Source organism: Vombatus ursinus, unplaced genomic scaffold (assembly GCF_900497805.2).
Source record: "Vombatus ursinus unplaced genomic scaffold, bare-nosed wombat genome assembly UNPS02014774.1, whole genome shotgun sequence".
Lineage (NCBI taxonomy): Eukaryota > Metazoa > Chordata > Mammalia > Diprotodontia > Vombatidae > Vombatus > Vombatus ursinus.
In genome coordinates this window covers 19,531,728-19,543,890 of record NW_020954552.1, presented here as the reverse complement: position 1 = coordinate 19,543,890, position 12,163 = coordinate 19,531,728, and positions in this window count along the sequence as shown.

Sequence of the window (12,163 nt, the reverse complement as noted above, 5' to 3'; positions counted from 1 at the left end):
AAAATATACCCTATTAAATGTAGAACAGTTTTCAATATCTATTTTTAATCACATTCTTTTAACAGCTCATTTTATAATCTAACAGCATCCAGCACATAAAAATCCACTTTAGAGTTATCAAGTATAGATTATATTCAATTAAAGAAATAACAATAATAGCAATTGTCACCATTTATATAGGCTTACCATATGCCAGTTACTATGTCAAGAACTTCACAAATCATTATATCATTTGATCCTCACAATAATCCTGGGAGGTGGGCACCATCATTATTATTTTTCTTTATAGATGGGGAAACTAAGGCAAACAAATAACTTGCTTAAGATCACAAAGCTAATAAATTTCTGAGGCTAGAATGTAACTCAGGTTTCCTGTACTTTTCCATAATTTTTTGTTGTTGTTGTCCGACATCTTTATTTGGGAACATGATCTGATTTGAAAGGCGTTAACAGGGTCAGAGGGAGAGGGTCTCTGAGCTGATGGAGTTCTGGGAGGTCTCTGAATTTGAGTGGGTGTGAGAAGGCCATCTCTGAGCTGGGTTGGGGGTGGGGCTCAGGAGTCCCTGATTTAAACAAGCTTTTCTCTTTTCATGGTCAAGTACTAGGTAAATTTAAAATGCAAACTGCTTACCTATTTTTTTCCCCTTCACCCTGGAATTACTTTAAAACTCACTGCCTTCTTTCATTACACTAAAACAATAGGTCTATCAATCTTCAGGGAGGGGAATGATTTAAGTGCTATTTTACCCCTGAATTTCACAGGATATAATTCTTATTTTTCCTTAGAACAAATTTTACAGAATGATATCCTACAACTCACCAAGTTATTTCAGAAGAGGGTGAGTTCCTGGAATTACCCAAAGTCCCAGGAGTTCTCCCTTGCAATCTTAAAATGATTCATCTCCAAACCTCCAAAATTTATTAAGATGTTTTTAGCAGTTTTTTTAAATCTAATCTCTAGCTGATAGTCTGAAGTGAGAGTTAGTTGTGCTTACTAGTACAACTGCTTCAACTATGAAAATTCATTAATCTTTCCCAGTATACAAACTCTTTCACTGCAGCTTGTTAGCAGTTTTTCTATCTGGCTACATTTTCATTTTAGAAATCTTTCAAAGTAACAGAAGCTATAAATAAAACTAAAAACAATACAAGACAAAGATTTTCCTTAATTTTACAAAGACATAAAAACATAGATAAAATGATAAGAAATTAAAAAGTCATCTGATCAGAATAAAATTTTTCAATGGCTAGCCTTAATTTTTTTTTCAATTTGTAATAATGAAAAGAGCTGAATTGGGAGTAGTGGGGGAAATAAAACAAATTAACACTTGAATTCCTTGCAGATTTATGCTAAATGTCACGTAACTCAATAGTGTGCTGTTTAGTCATTCCTGTGACTCAGGAGTATCTCCTGGTCCCATGGTATCAAAAATTTATCCAAAAGTGGACCCACAGGTATCTTACTACTACTGGAATTCATCTTCTTTCATCATTCCATGGGGAAAACTTAATCTAAAAACTAAAACCTAATCCTAAACAACCTTACTTTCTGGGGCAAACTTGATCTAAACCTAAACCACTCCAATCCCTAGGGCAAACCTAATATAAACCTAATGTAAACCTAAGCCTTACCTTGTCTCAGAAGAGCTAGGAATTGAGAGCAGGATTTCTGATCTCCAGGGGCTGCAGTCTTTCATGAAAAAATTCCTTTTAAACAGAGTACTCTAGGGAGTATTTCTGGAAGGCTGTCAGCCTGAGGGGTCAGAGTTTTAACTCAACCTGGCTGGCTCTGTCAAAAATTTTTGTGGATGAAAGATGATATGACTGAAGAAATAAAAGTTCGATCTTCTAAGCATATCAATTTATTAAGCAACGCATGCCAATTGCCTAATAAATGGGGACCAGATCTCCTCAGCTTTGGCACTGGACTCTGTGAGGAGACAGACTTTTATGCATTAAAAACAATTAATCAAATAAAACCAATTAGTGAAAAGAAAACAATCAACCAAGACACAAAATTAGATAATCTGACTTCTAATTGGAGGAAAGATTAGGGGCTTTCCAAGTTGGAAGGGGGGAGAGTGAACAGGAGTGATTCCCTGAAATCAGGGAATCAACTCCCCCTAAATGTCTGTCTACAATCAAAGAAACATGGAAACAATAACTGATTGCTCACATAGGGCTATTTTCAGATAAGACCTATGGGAAGCTTGAGATGTACAATTGTGTGAAAACTCCTTGCATCAATCTTTGGGTCTGACTGGGTTTCTAGTCAGCATAACCTAGGTTCTTAGGTAAAAGAGTCTCTAAGCAGCAGGTAGAGGTGATTCAGCTTCCCAGACATGCAGGGCTAGGTTCAAACAGTGAAATAAGATTTTCTCCTAATTCTGACAGTTGAATAAAATTTTCTCACAGAACAGAAGTTGGACTAGGCTCATAACTGAATAAAAACTAGCTCCAGAATTGAGTCACAAGATGGATTCAGTGTGGTTCACTCACTTCCCACAATTAACTACTTGCTGTTCTAATCCTCTCAATTGTCTCATACTGTTTATAATACTAAGGAAAGGTCAATTTGTTCTTAAGCTATTTAAAAAAAAATAAGTGAATATTGTATTTTAAAAACTTTTTCTGTATCTATTGATTTAATCATGTGATTTTATTGTTTTTGTTATTAATGTGGTCTAAAATATAGTTTCCCTAACGTTGAACTAACCTGGCATAAAATATGCTAGTTCGTAGAGAATGATTTTCTAATATGTGCTATAGCCTCTTTGCAAGTATTTTATTCAATATTTTTGCATTGATATTCATTAAAGATGCTGGTTTATGTTTTCTTTTTGTAGCTTACCTAGATGTGGTTATTAGGCCCAAATTTGTCTCGTTGAAGACATTTGGTAGTATGCCTTCTTTCTCTGTTTTTGAAAATAATTTACATAATATTGGAATTAATTTTCCTTTGAACTTTGATAGAAATCACTTGTAAATCCATCTGGGCTAGGGTATTTTTCTTTGGGAATTCACTTATTATTAGTTCAATTTATGTTTCTGAGGTCAGGTTGTTTAAATTTTCTTTCTCATTCCGTTAATATTTTTGCAAATATTCATCTATTTCATTTGTTATCAGATTTGTTGGCAGTAATTGCACAAAATACTTCTAAACAATTTTATTTGATTCCTATTCATTTGGTGTACTTTCTTTTGTTTTTTGTTTTGGCCACTTAGTTTTCACATATATATATAAAATTAGCTAGTAGTTTGTCTATTTTATCAGTCTTAAAAATAGATTCTTATTTTATTTATAGCTCAATTTTTTTGTTTAAATTTAATCTTTGATTTTATTTGTTCTTTGATTTTCAGTTTTTTTCCTTTTCTGTCTATCATCTATCTATCTGTCTGTCTGTCTATTGTTTTTCTAATTATTTTAGTTGCATACCCAACTTATTGATCTATTCTTTGTATATCTGTGCAAGTGTTTAAAGAGCACTGCACTACCTAGCTGCCCCAGCTTTTTTTTTTTTGCCTTTTTTTTTTTTACTTCACACCAAATGAAACAAAAAGTAATTTAAAAAAATTACATGACAAAAGTCAGGTTTTTTGACCACATCAAATGAAACAACAGATGCGGATCACTTTACACACTTTAAATTCTCATTTAAATGTTAAATATTATTATTGTTATTATTTTTACTGCACCATGCTGTATTCATATATAGTAATTATACACTGGTCCTGCCTGAAGGCTGGATATGTTATATCCCATCCCTTCTCCAGGATTCTTTTGTACCCTTAAAGGAGTTTGGGGTGTCTAGGCTCCATACCATTGGCTGTAGCCCCCCCCCCATATTGATGGTGTTCCTCCAATTATAGGAGGGTCCCCTAAACCCCAGCTCCATCTATCTGCAATCCAATTAGCTTTTACAAAAGAATATTTACTTCAAAGGTATATTAACAACTATACAATCGTATTCCACAACACATGGGAGATATAATTCTCTTCCTCCCTGCCCTTGCCATCTTAGTCTCTGAGGAGGTGAAGGATATTAGGTTTATAGCTTAGCTCAATTCCTATAGAGCATAGTCTCAAGTTCCAAGTTCCAAGCCAAGTCCCAGGCACCCTAGCTTCTCAGGACTTCTCTGCCAGGCTGGCTGGCTACAACATCCTGTCTAGAATCCTGGTTCCAAAGTTACCATGGCTAGAACTCCCCCTCTAGTGTGGATAACCGACTCTACCTGGAACTGAGAACAACAAATGAAACAGAACAGAAACAGAAATAGCCTAGTCCATAGCACCTAGAAGGAGAGAAAGTGGGGAAGATATCCACAACTCCAAGTTCAGTTCACGAACTGTATGTGATCTTCACCCTCTGGAAATAGTAGGAAAGGGCACATGGGAAAGAGAGGGAGAAGGGGAGTGGGAGGGAAAAGGAGAAGGAGAGGGAGAAACTATCCCAGTTTGGCACTTTTCACAGCCAAGTGAAGGAGGTTACTCCCACCCAATATGGTAGAGAAGCAGAATGCCTCCATGTTAGGCAATCTGAGTATCCTCCAAGCTCTATTACACATAGTTATGGTAGCCTTCTCTTTTTATTTTTATTCAGGGCAAGGGCTAGCCATTGCAGTTCCTACTTTAACCCAGATAACTAGAACTAGACACTCCAGATTACTGTTTTGTTTTTTCTTCTCCGTGGCTGCCATTACAATTTGATTATTTCTTATCATTATAGTTTATGAAATGTGTTTATTTACTTTCTCTGAGAGAAATAAAAGGATACAGAAGAAGGGAGGAATTGACACTTTTTTTCTTGTTACAGTAATAGGTGACACGTACTTAATTACATACAAATTTAACAGTAGATGGAGACTAGATTTTAGTTTAGCAGCAAAGTTGATTATTCCCTCTTGGACAGCCCCTGTACTTTTATGTGTGGAGCCACTCTTTCCCAGCTCCTCACTTCAGGTATCCTGATGGATGTGGCTTTCCTTTGTCAATATCTTCACGCTGCCCTTCAGGGGCAGATGGAACCTCTTGAACCTGCGGTGAGCAAACCCCAATGGTAAGTAGGAAGGAGATTTTCCTGAGGCCACTAAGGCAACCGCCTTAGAAGCACTTAGAGAGTTTCTTTTTAGCAGACTTTCTTCTCCCATCACTGCTTAACTCATTCCTTGCCCAGGGGAATCCATGGCAACCTGGATTAATTTAATCTTTCCTTTGCTTTTGGGAAGTTTACAGTAATGCTTATCAAAAAAAGTCTATTTGACTTGTTTTGAGTCCCTAGTCAGGAAGCCAGTGATTTAGAAAGAATTTCATTCTCTCCGTGTAGTTGACCAACACCTTCTCTACAACTGTCTTTGAATAAATGACAAACATAGAGGCCAATCATGTTTTGGGGTAACTAGCAGTTTTATCAGATACTAGCTTATAGAGACTAGGTGAACAGTAATATAAAATACAAACTTTAAGTAGTATTTTATTTTTCTCCAATTACATGTAAAGACAATTTTTAATATTCATTTAAAAATTTCTTTGAGTTCCAAATTTTCTCCCTCTTTGCCTGCCCTGCCCCTCCAAAACGGTAAGCAATTTGATGCAGGTACTATATATGTGTGCAGTCATATAAGACATATTTCCGTATTAGTCATGTTGTGGAAGAAGAAGCAGACTAAAAGGAAAAAAAAAACATAAAAAATAGGGTGAAAATAGTATGTTTCAATCTGCATAAAATACAAACTTTAAAGGAATAGAGATAAACTTTGAAACAGATACTCTCCTCCTGTGATGGGTGAAAGATGAAATGACTGAGGAAACAAAGGTTTGAGCTTTAGAGCATATCAGTTTGTTAAGCAATGCATGCAAATTGCCTAACAAATCGGGACCATGCCTTCTCAGCTTTGGCACTGGATCCTGAATATAGGGGGAGACAAACTTTTAAGCATTAAAAATAATTAGTCAAATAAGACCAATTAATTAAAAGAAAATAATTAAGCAGGATACAGAATTAGATCATCTGATTTCTAATTTGGGTCTGACTGGGTTTCTGGTCAGCATAACCTAGGTCCTTAGTTAAGGTTCTCTATGCCAGTCCTGTAAGACTACGTTCAAACAATGCAATAAAGTTTTCTCCTGATTCCCACAATGGAATGAAATTGGTTTTTTTTTTGGCAGAAATTGGACTAAACCCATTATTGAATAGGAAGGGAACAGAGCTAGCTCCAGAATTGAGTCACAAGATGGATTCAGTGTGGCTTACTCAATTCCCATTACCATTTGCTGTTCTAATCCCCTAAATTCCCTCACTCCTTTGAAAGGGAGAGGAAGGAAAAAAAAATTTTTTTTTTGTTAACATTGTTGTTGGCAAATACAGATAGCTACCATCTTTTTGGCATTGGCTTCATATAGCATATGCATAATTTAGCTCTTTGTTTGTGGCAGTGGCAGCAGCCATTGCAACAGTGGTGCTGGTACCCAGGATTTTTTCTTGTTTCTCTTTCTCAGTTGTCTTGGGGAGCCCGTTTCTGCTCTGAGTGCATTATTTACTCTTCACTTCTTGTGATATTTTAGGTCCCCCTTCCTTCTAGGATTTGGAGAGGGAACCTCCGTTTTTTCAGGTATGGGCTCTTATCCTCGAGGTTAAGTTAGGGGAAAAACTGGAATCCTCTCTCTACTGGTGGACATTGAACTCTAGTGACCCAATACACATGGACAGATTTATGATCTTTTCACGGGTATTTCCTCTATCAGTGTGACTCATAGCCCACCCAACATTTCTATGCCATTAACCTTCTATAAATTATTTATAAAGGATCCATCTAATGCACTGGAGGCCTCTGCTTCTTCTGTCATCTTGAAGGTAGCAATGGAGCACTTGGGTGCTTCACCCACTTCAGTATTGGTTTCCCCACTTCTCTGGTCATACATTTTTCATAAGGTCATAGATTATGAGCTTGAGGGAAGAGAACAATTTTAGTAGTTGGAAATGATGAAAGGGGGCATTCCAAGAATGGAGGATGGCCCTCAGAAATGCATGGAGGTGAGTTGTAAGGAAGGATGAAATTGAGTAAGAATTAAGAGTCCAATATGGCTAGAACAAAGAATGAATGAAAGTGAAATAATACTTGAAACATATGTTAGAGATAAATAGTGGAATTTTAAAATGCCTGGCCAAAAAGTTTGTATTGATTCCTAGGGGAAATAGAGAGCTACCAGGAGTTTTTTAGTAGGGGAATAACATAGCAGATATGCTTTAAGATGATCACTCTGGTAGGTGTGCAAAGGATGAACCTGAGTTGGGAGAGACTAGGGAGAACTGCTGGGTAGCTGTTATAAAGTCTGAACAAGAAGTGATGAAAGGATGAACTAGAAAGCTAGCAGGATAAATGGAGAGGAAGGAGGGAAAGTCAAAAGACAGCTTATTGGATGCCAAGGATGAGGGAGAGGGAAGTCTCATAATGACTCTGCAATTGGAATCCTGAGGGCCTCTGAGGTTGACAGTATCAATAACAGAAATGGAGGAACTGGAGAAACAGAGTGGTACAGTAGATAGAGTGCTGGTCTTAGCATCAGAAAGACTTGGGTTCAAGTCCTGCCTTTGATACATGCTACTTGTGTGATCCAGGGCAAGTCATTTAATACCTCAGGGCCTTGGCACTAACTACTCTCTAATATTGTAATTTGCAGAAAGGTTGCTGATCTGAGTTGGTAGAGAGTTTCCTCATCAAGAGTTCCTTATACTAATGAAATGTCTACAATCCTTCTTCTTACAATGTAGATACATTCTGTGACAGATCTATACGAAGGTCGTTGTTCCCTTCACCTATCTCTTTCATTTTAAAGCTCTCTTGATTAAATGGGTTAGATTAGGTTGGTGGAAACAATCAGATTTGCATGAATACAGGCAGAACCATTTTTACTAACTCTTGTTAGTCAGATGCACTCTATCCCTGACCAAGAGTTTATTATACATGTAGTTTAAGCCATGGTCCAGAAATCCAAATCTCATTTTCGATTGCTATCTTATCTGAAACTCTTGGATCCTTTGGCCAAATGCCACCTTTTCCCACGAAATCTTCAGTTTCTTGCCCAAACCTTCCTAATTTCTGCTCTTTCCTTCCCTCCCCTCCCCAAGTCTTCTCTTCTATGGACTAAATATCCTCAATTCCTTTGATTGTTTCTCAATTTACATTGTTTTGAATCTCATCTCCATCTTGGTTGCCTCTTTCTGGATAGTTCACTAATTTGCCTCCTACACCATGGAATGATAGTGGAAAGGAGACTAGAATTGGTTTCAGAAGACATGGATTTGAGTCCCAGGTCTACCAATTCCTGGCCACATGGTATAGAACAAGTCATTTCAGCTCTTTGAGATTCAATTCTCATCTATAAAAAGGAGAATAATGTGTCAGGCAGCTTATTATAGGCCACATTAAAGGTAGGAATGAGCCCAGGAAGAGACAATGGCCTTTTCTCTTGGGCCTTGTTTCTGTGCTCCCTCCTCCTCCCCCTCATTTGCAAGTGAGACCAAAAGAATATTGGAATTGAAAAACGAGAAAAGGAGGAGGTGGCAAACATGAAGAACCCTTGGCAATTTCCTAGAAGGATATCCTCTAAATGGATATTGACTAGATGCTATGTTTTGCATAACTTAACATATATAATTGGTATCATATTATTTGTCTTCTCAATGGGTGGGGGGAAGGTGAGAGGGAGGGAGAGAGTTTGGAACTCAAAATTTTAAAAAAATGAATGTTAAAAATTTTAAAGTATAATTGGAAATATTTAAGAAAATAAATAAAAAGATTAAAAATAGAATACAAAGATACTGACTATATAATTCTGAAACATTTTCAAGAAATAATTTCCTCCAGTAAAATAGTTATAATCTTGTCCCTAACTATTTCACAAAGATGTTGATGGGACTATGATTGTGAATCACCTTTAGCTTCTTAAAACTTGATGGAATACAGATACATGTCATCAATGAGAATGGCAATTACTTTAATGGTGTTTTTCTGAACATATAGACAAAAAGTCACTTGTCACAGTAAAATGAAAGCAGAACAGGACTAGGATGGCAACCTCCGAATTCTGTTTTCACAAATATTAAGTGTGGGAATAACAAAATATTTTTGTTTTGTAGGAAAGTAGAATTTTATTGAGATGGAAATGGAGAGAGATGTGCTAAGTAAGACTATGGGTCATTTTGCTTTTGAATCTAGAGCTTTAACTACCAAGATTTTCCCAAATGTATGACCCACATGTTAGTATTGTTGATGGGGTGATGGGACCTGAACCCTTAAAAGGAAAAGACCTTGTCTTTGAAAGCAACCCAGTCCCTGAATTTTCCCATACATTTCAGCAGCCCAGATCACTGGCATCTCACCCAAGGCATCTGGCCCATTCCAGCCCACCTAGATCACTTAATTAGTTTACTTGACAGTGACCTTTCACTGTCACTCTTGGCCCACCCCAGACTACTTACCACTCCTTAATTCCATCTAGACCCTTTCACTGTGTTGCCTTGCCCCACCCCAGGCTATTTGCCACTCCTCAATCCCATCCAGATCTTTTCACTGCTCCTTTTTTGTATATGAGTATCAATCTTACCCCCAGCAAGAGCAGATTCACTAGGAACTCTGCCCACTCCTATTGGCATTATAGCACTTCAGATTCAGTTAGAATCTAGCTGGCTTCTGTTGGCATCACAAATAAACCTCACTACTTTGGCCAAAAGAAGTCTTGAGTGGTCATATTCTTTCAAGGCCGACTCGCCCTTTACCCTTGCATTTTGGGGTTCCCAGCACCCCAAACTTCAATATTATGATTATGTTGAAAATCATTTCTTGAATGAAAGGTTCTAGGTTAATAAGATTCAAAGTCTTATTTTCTTCTACAAAAACTGCTATCCAATCAAAGACAATGTTAGATAAAGTTTTTAATATGGAGAGACTGAAAAAAACAGATGAACATATGTTATGAAATTTGGATTATTCACACCTTCATTACTCCTTCTCCTTCAGTTTACTGCCAAGAAAAGATATTATAAGTAGTTGTATAATAAGAACCTACTTCAAGAAATCAATCTATCAGTAAATAAATTAATTTTTTTTCTTAACCTATTGTTGTTTTTGAAGAAGACCAATGACATCATGGGGTGATATCTTGACTCATTGGTGAATTAGATTTAAGTGAGGCAGAGTTGCCCAAAGTTGGCAGCTTCATTCTCTTTCAGAGTTATTGAAGTTCAATGGCAAGACAAAAGTCAAGACAGCTGGTAATGACTCAGGATGCAGTGGATGAGCTTGGTGCCTTCTTCATTTGACCAAGCCCTAAGAACTCCACCGTGCTGCTTCAGCCACCTTCATGGTCATTGGAACAAATTATTCTTATCTCCCTAGTCCCCTGGGGAAGTCTTCACAAACTCGGAGTAGGTATCCCCCTTCTTAACCTATTAACAACTCATTGTGCTGAGTGCCAAGGGATATCATAATGTTTAAATACAGTCTTGGCCCTCAAGGAATTCATGGCCTGTGTAAGTACCTCTTTGCACTTTACATGGATAGGCATAAAAACTAAGCTTGTCCCGAGATTTGAGCTGAGAAAATTCACCTTCCTCTGATTCTGTTCAACGCAGAGGTGAGGGACTATGAGTGAAGAATATTGCATATACAGTTGGACAGAGAAGACATGTTGGTTGATTTTGCTGATTTTTTCCCCCTCTTCATTTTTTAATCTTTGCTGCTAGAGATGGCTCACTGGGTTGGGGATATGGAAGTGATCTCTTCAGAACTGAAAGTGATTTCAAAACAAAGTTATCAATAAAAATAAGATAAAAATTGTAAAAGTCTCTCTTCTTCTTGTGCATAACCAATTACTTAAAGAAAAAACCTGAAGTAATCATTTGAGAACCATCTGTCAAAATGACGCTAGGACCTGTAGAACTATGAGGACTGGATTTGTAGCTACTCAATACTGGCACAATCAAACCCACTCCCATGGCTTCATGTGTCATTTCCCAAGGGGACACTAATCTTAGTGTGTAGGTTGTTCATCCAGGTATCTCATCTGACAGACTAGCTATATTAAGTGCAACTTTATTTTTCTGGGTGGTGTAGTATGATCCAAAGTGGCTCTCATATGTCATTATCGGTTGTAACCTACCTCTCACAAGCTTAAATCCACCTCTATGGCCTTCTGTTTCTAGTCAATACTCATTGCCATGATTAAAGTAGATATAGTTAGATTCTTCAAGCCCAGCAGATCTGTATTTGTGGAGCCCCTCCCTCACCGTGAGACATCCTGCTTTTCCATTTTATCCTTTATTCTGGGACAATGCCACAATTTTCTTATTGTAAAGTTTTAACTAGGAATCAATCCACAACAATTCTGGTAAAACTCCATTTGTTACTTTACTGTCTGATGTAATGTAATTTGTAGAGTCTGTTCTTGTGTACAGACCACTTCAAAAATGAGACACTATGGCTCAATCAAGTGACATATTATTCTGGTGATTATTTGATTTAAGAAATTACATTTCTGGCTCTTCATGTTCAGAAGCTCAGTCCAATTCCCTTCCATCTTGGACAGAGACAAAATTCATAAAACACTTCTTTATTGTTCTGAAAATTTTGCAATGGCCTGTGGCCAAAAGCAATTAAATTCTGATCTGCCATCAACTGATGTATGTTGGAGTGGTATCTGTTTTGTATCTCTTAAGGAATAAGATACAGGTAACCCCTAAGAACTTTATAATCATTAGGGCAGTTAGAAGGAGTCTGCTTAGATAGAAGGAATGGGTACGAATCTGTAAGTGGCTTGCCCAGGGTCACACAACTAGTAAGTGTTGGAGGCTAGATTTGAACTCAGGAAGATGAGTTCAGGCCCACGACATTTGATTCACTGTGCCATCTAGCTGCCTACACACATACTCCCACACACACCCACACACATACACCCCACACACGCATACACACTCACATAAGAACTAGCATGAGATCATAGAATTTAAAACAGAAACAGGCCTTAGAGGTGTCCTAGTCCAGTGTTTTACAGATTTTTTTTGGTTGGGGGGGTGGATTGACACCTTACTGGTACATGTTTTTCCTTGGTGGTATATGTACTGGAAGAAATGGGAAGGTTGGTTTTGCCCAACTGTTTTTCCCAATA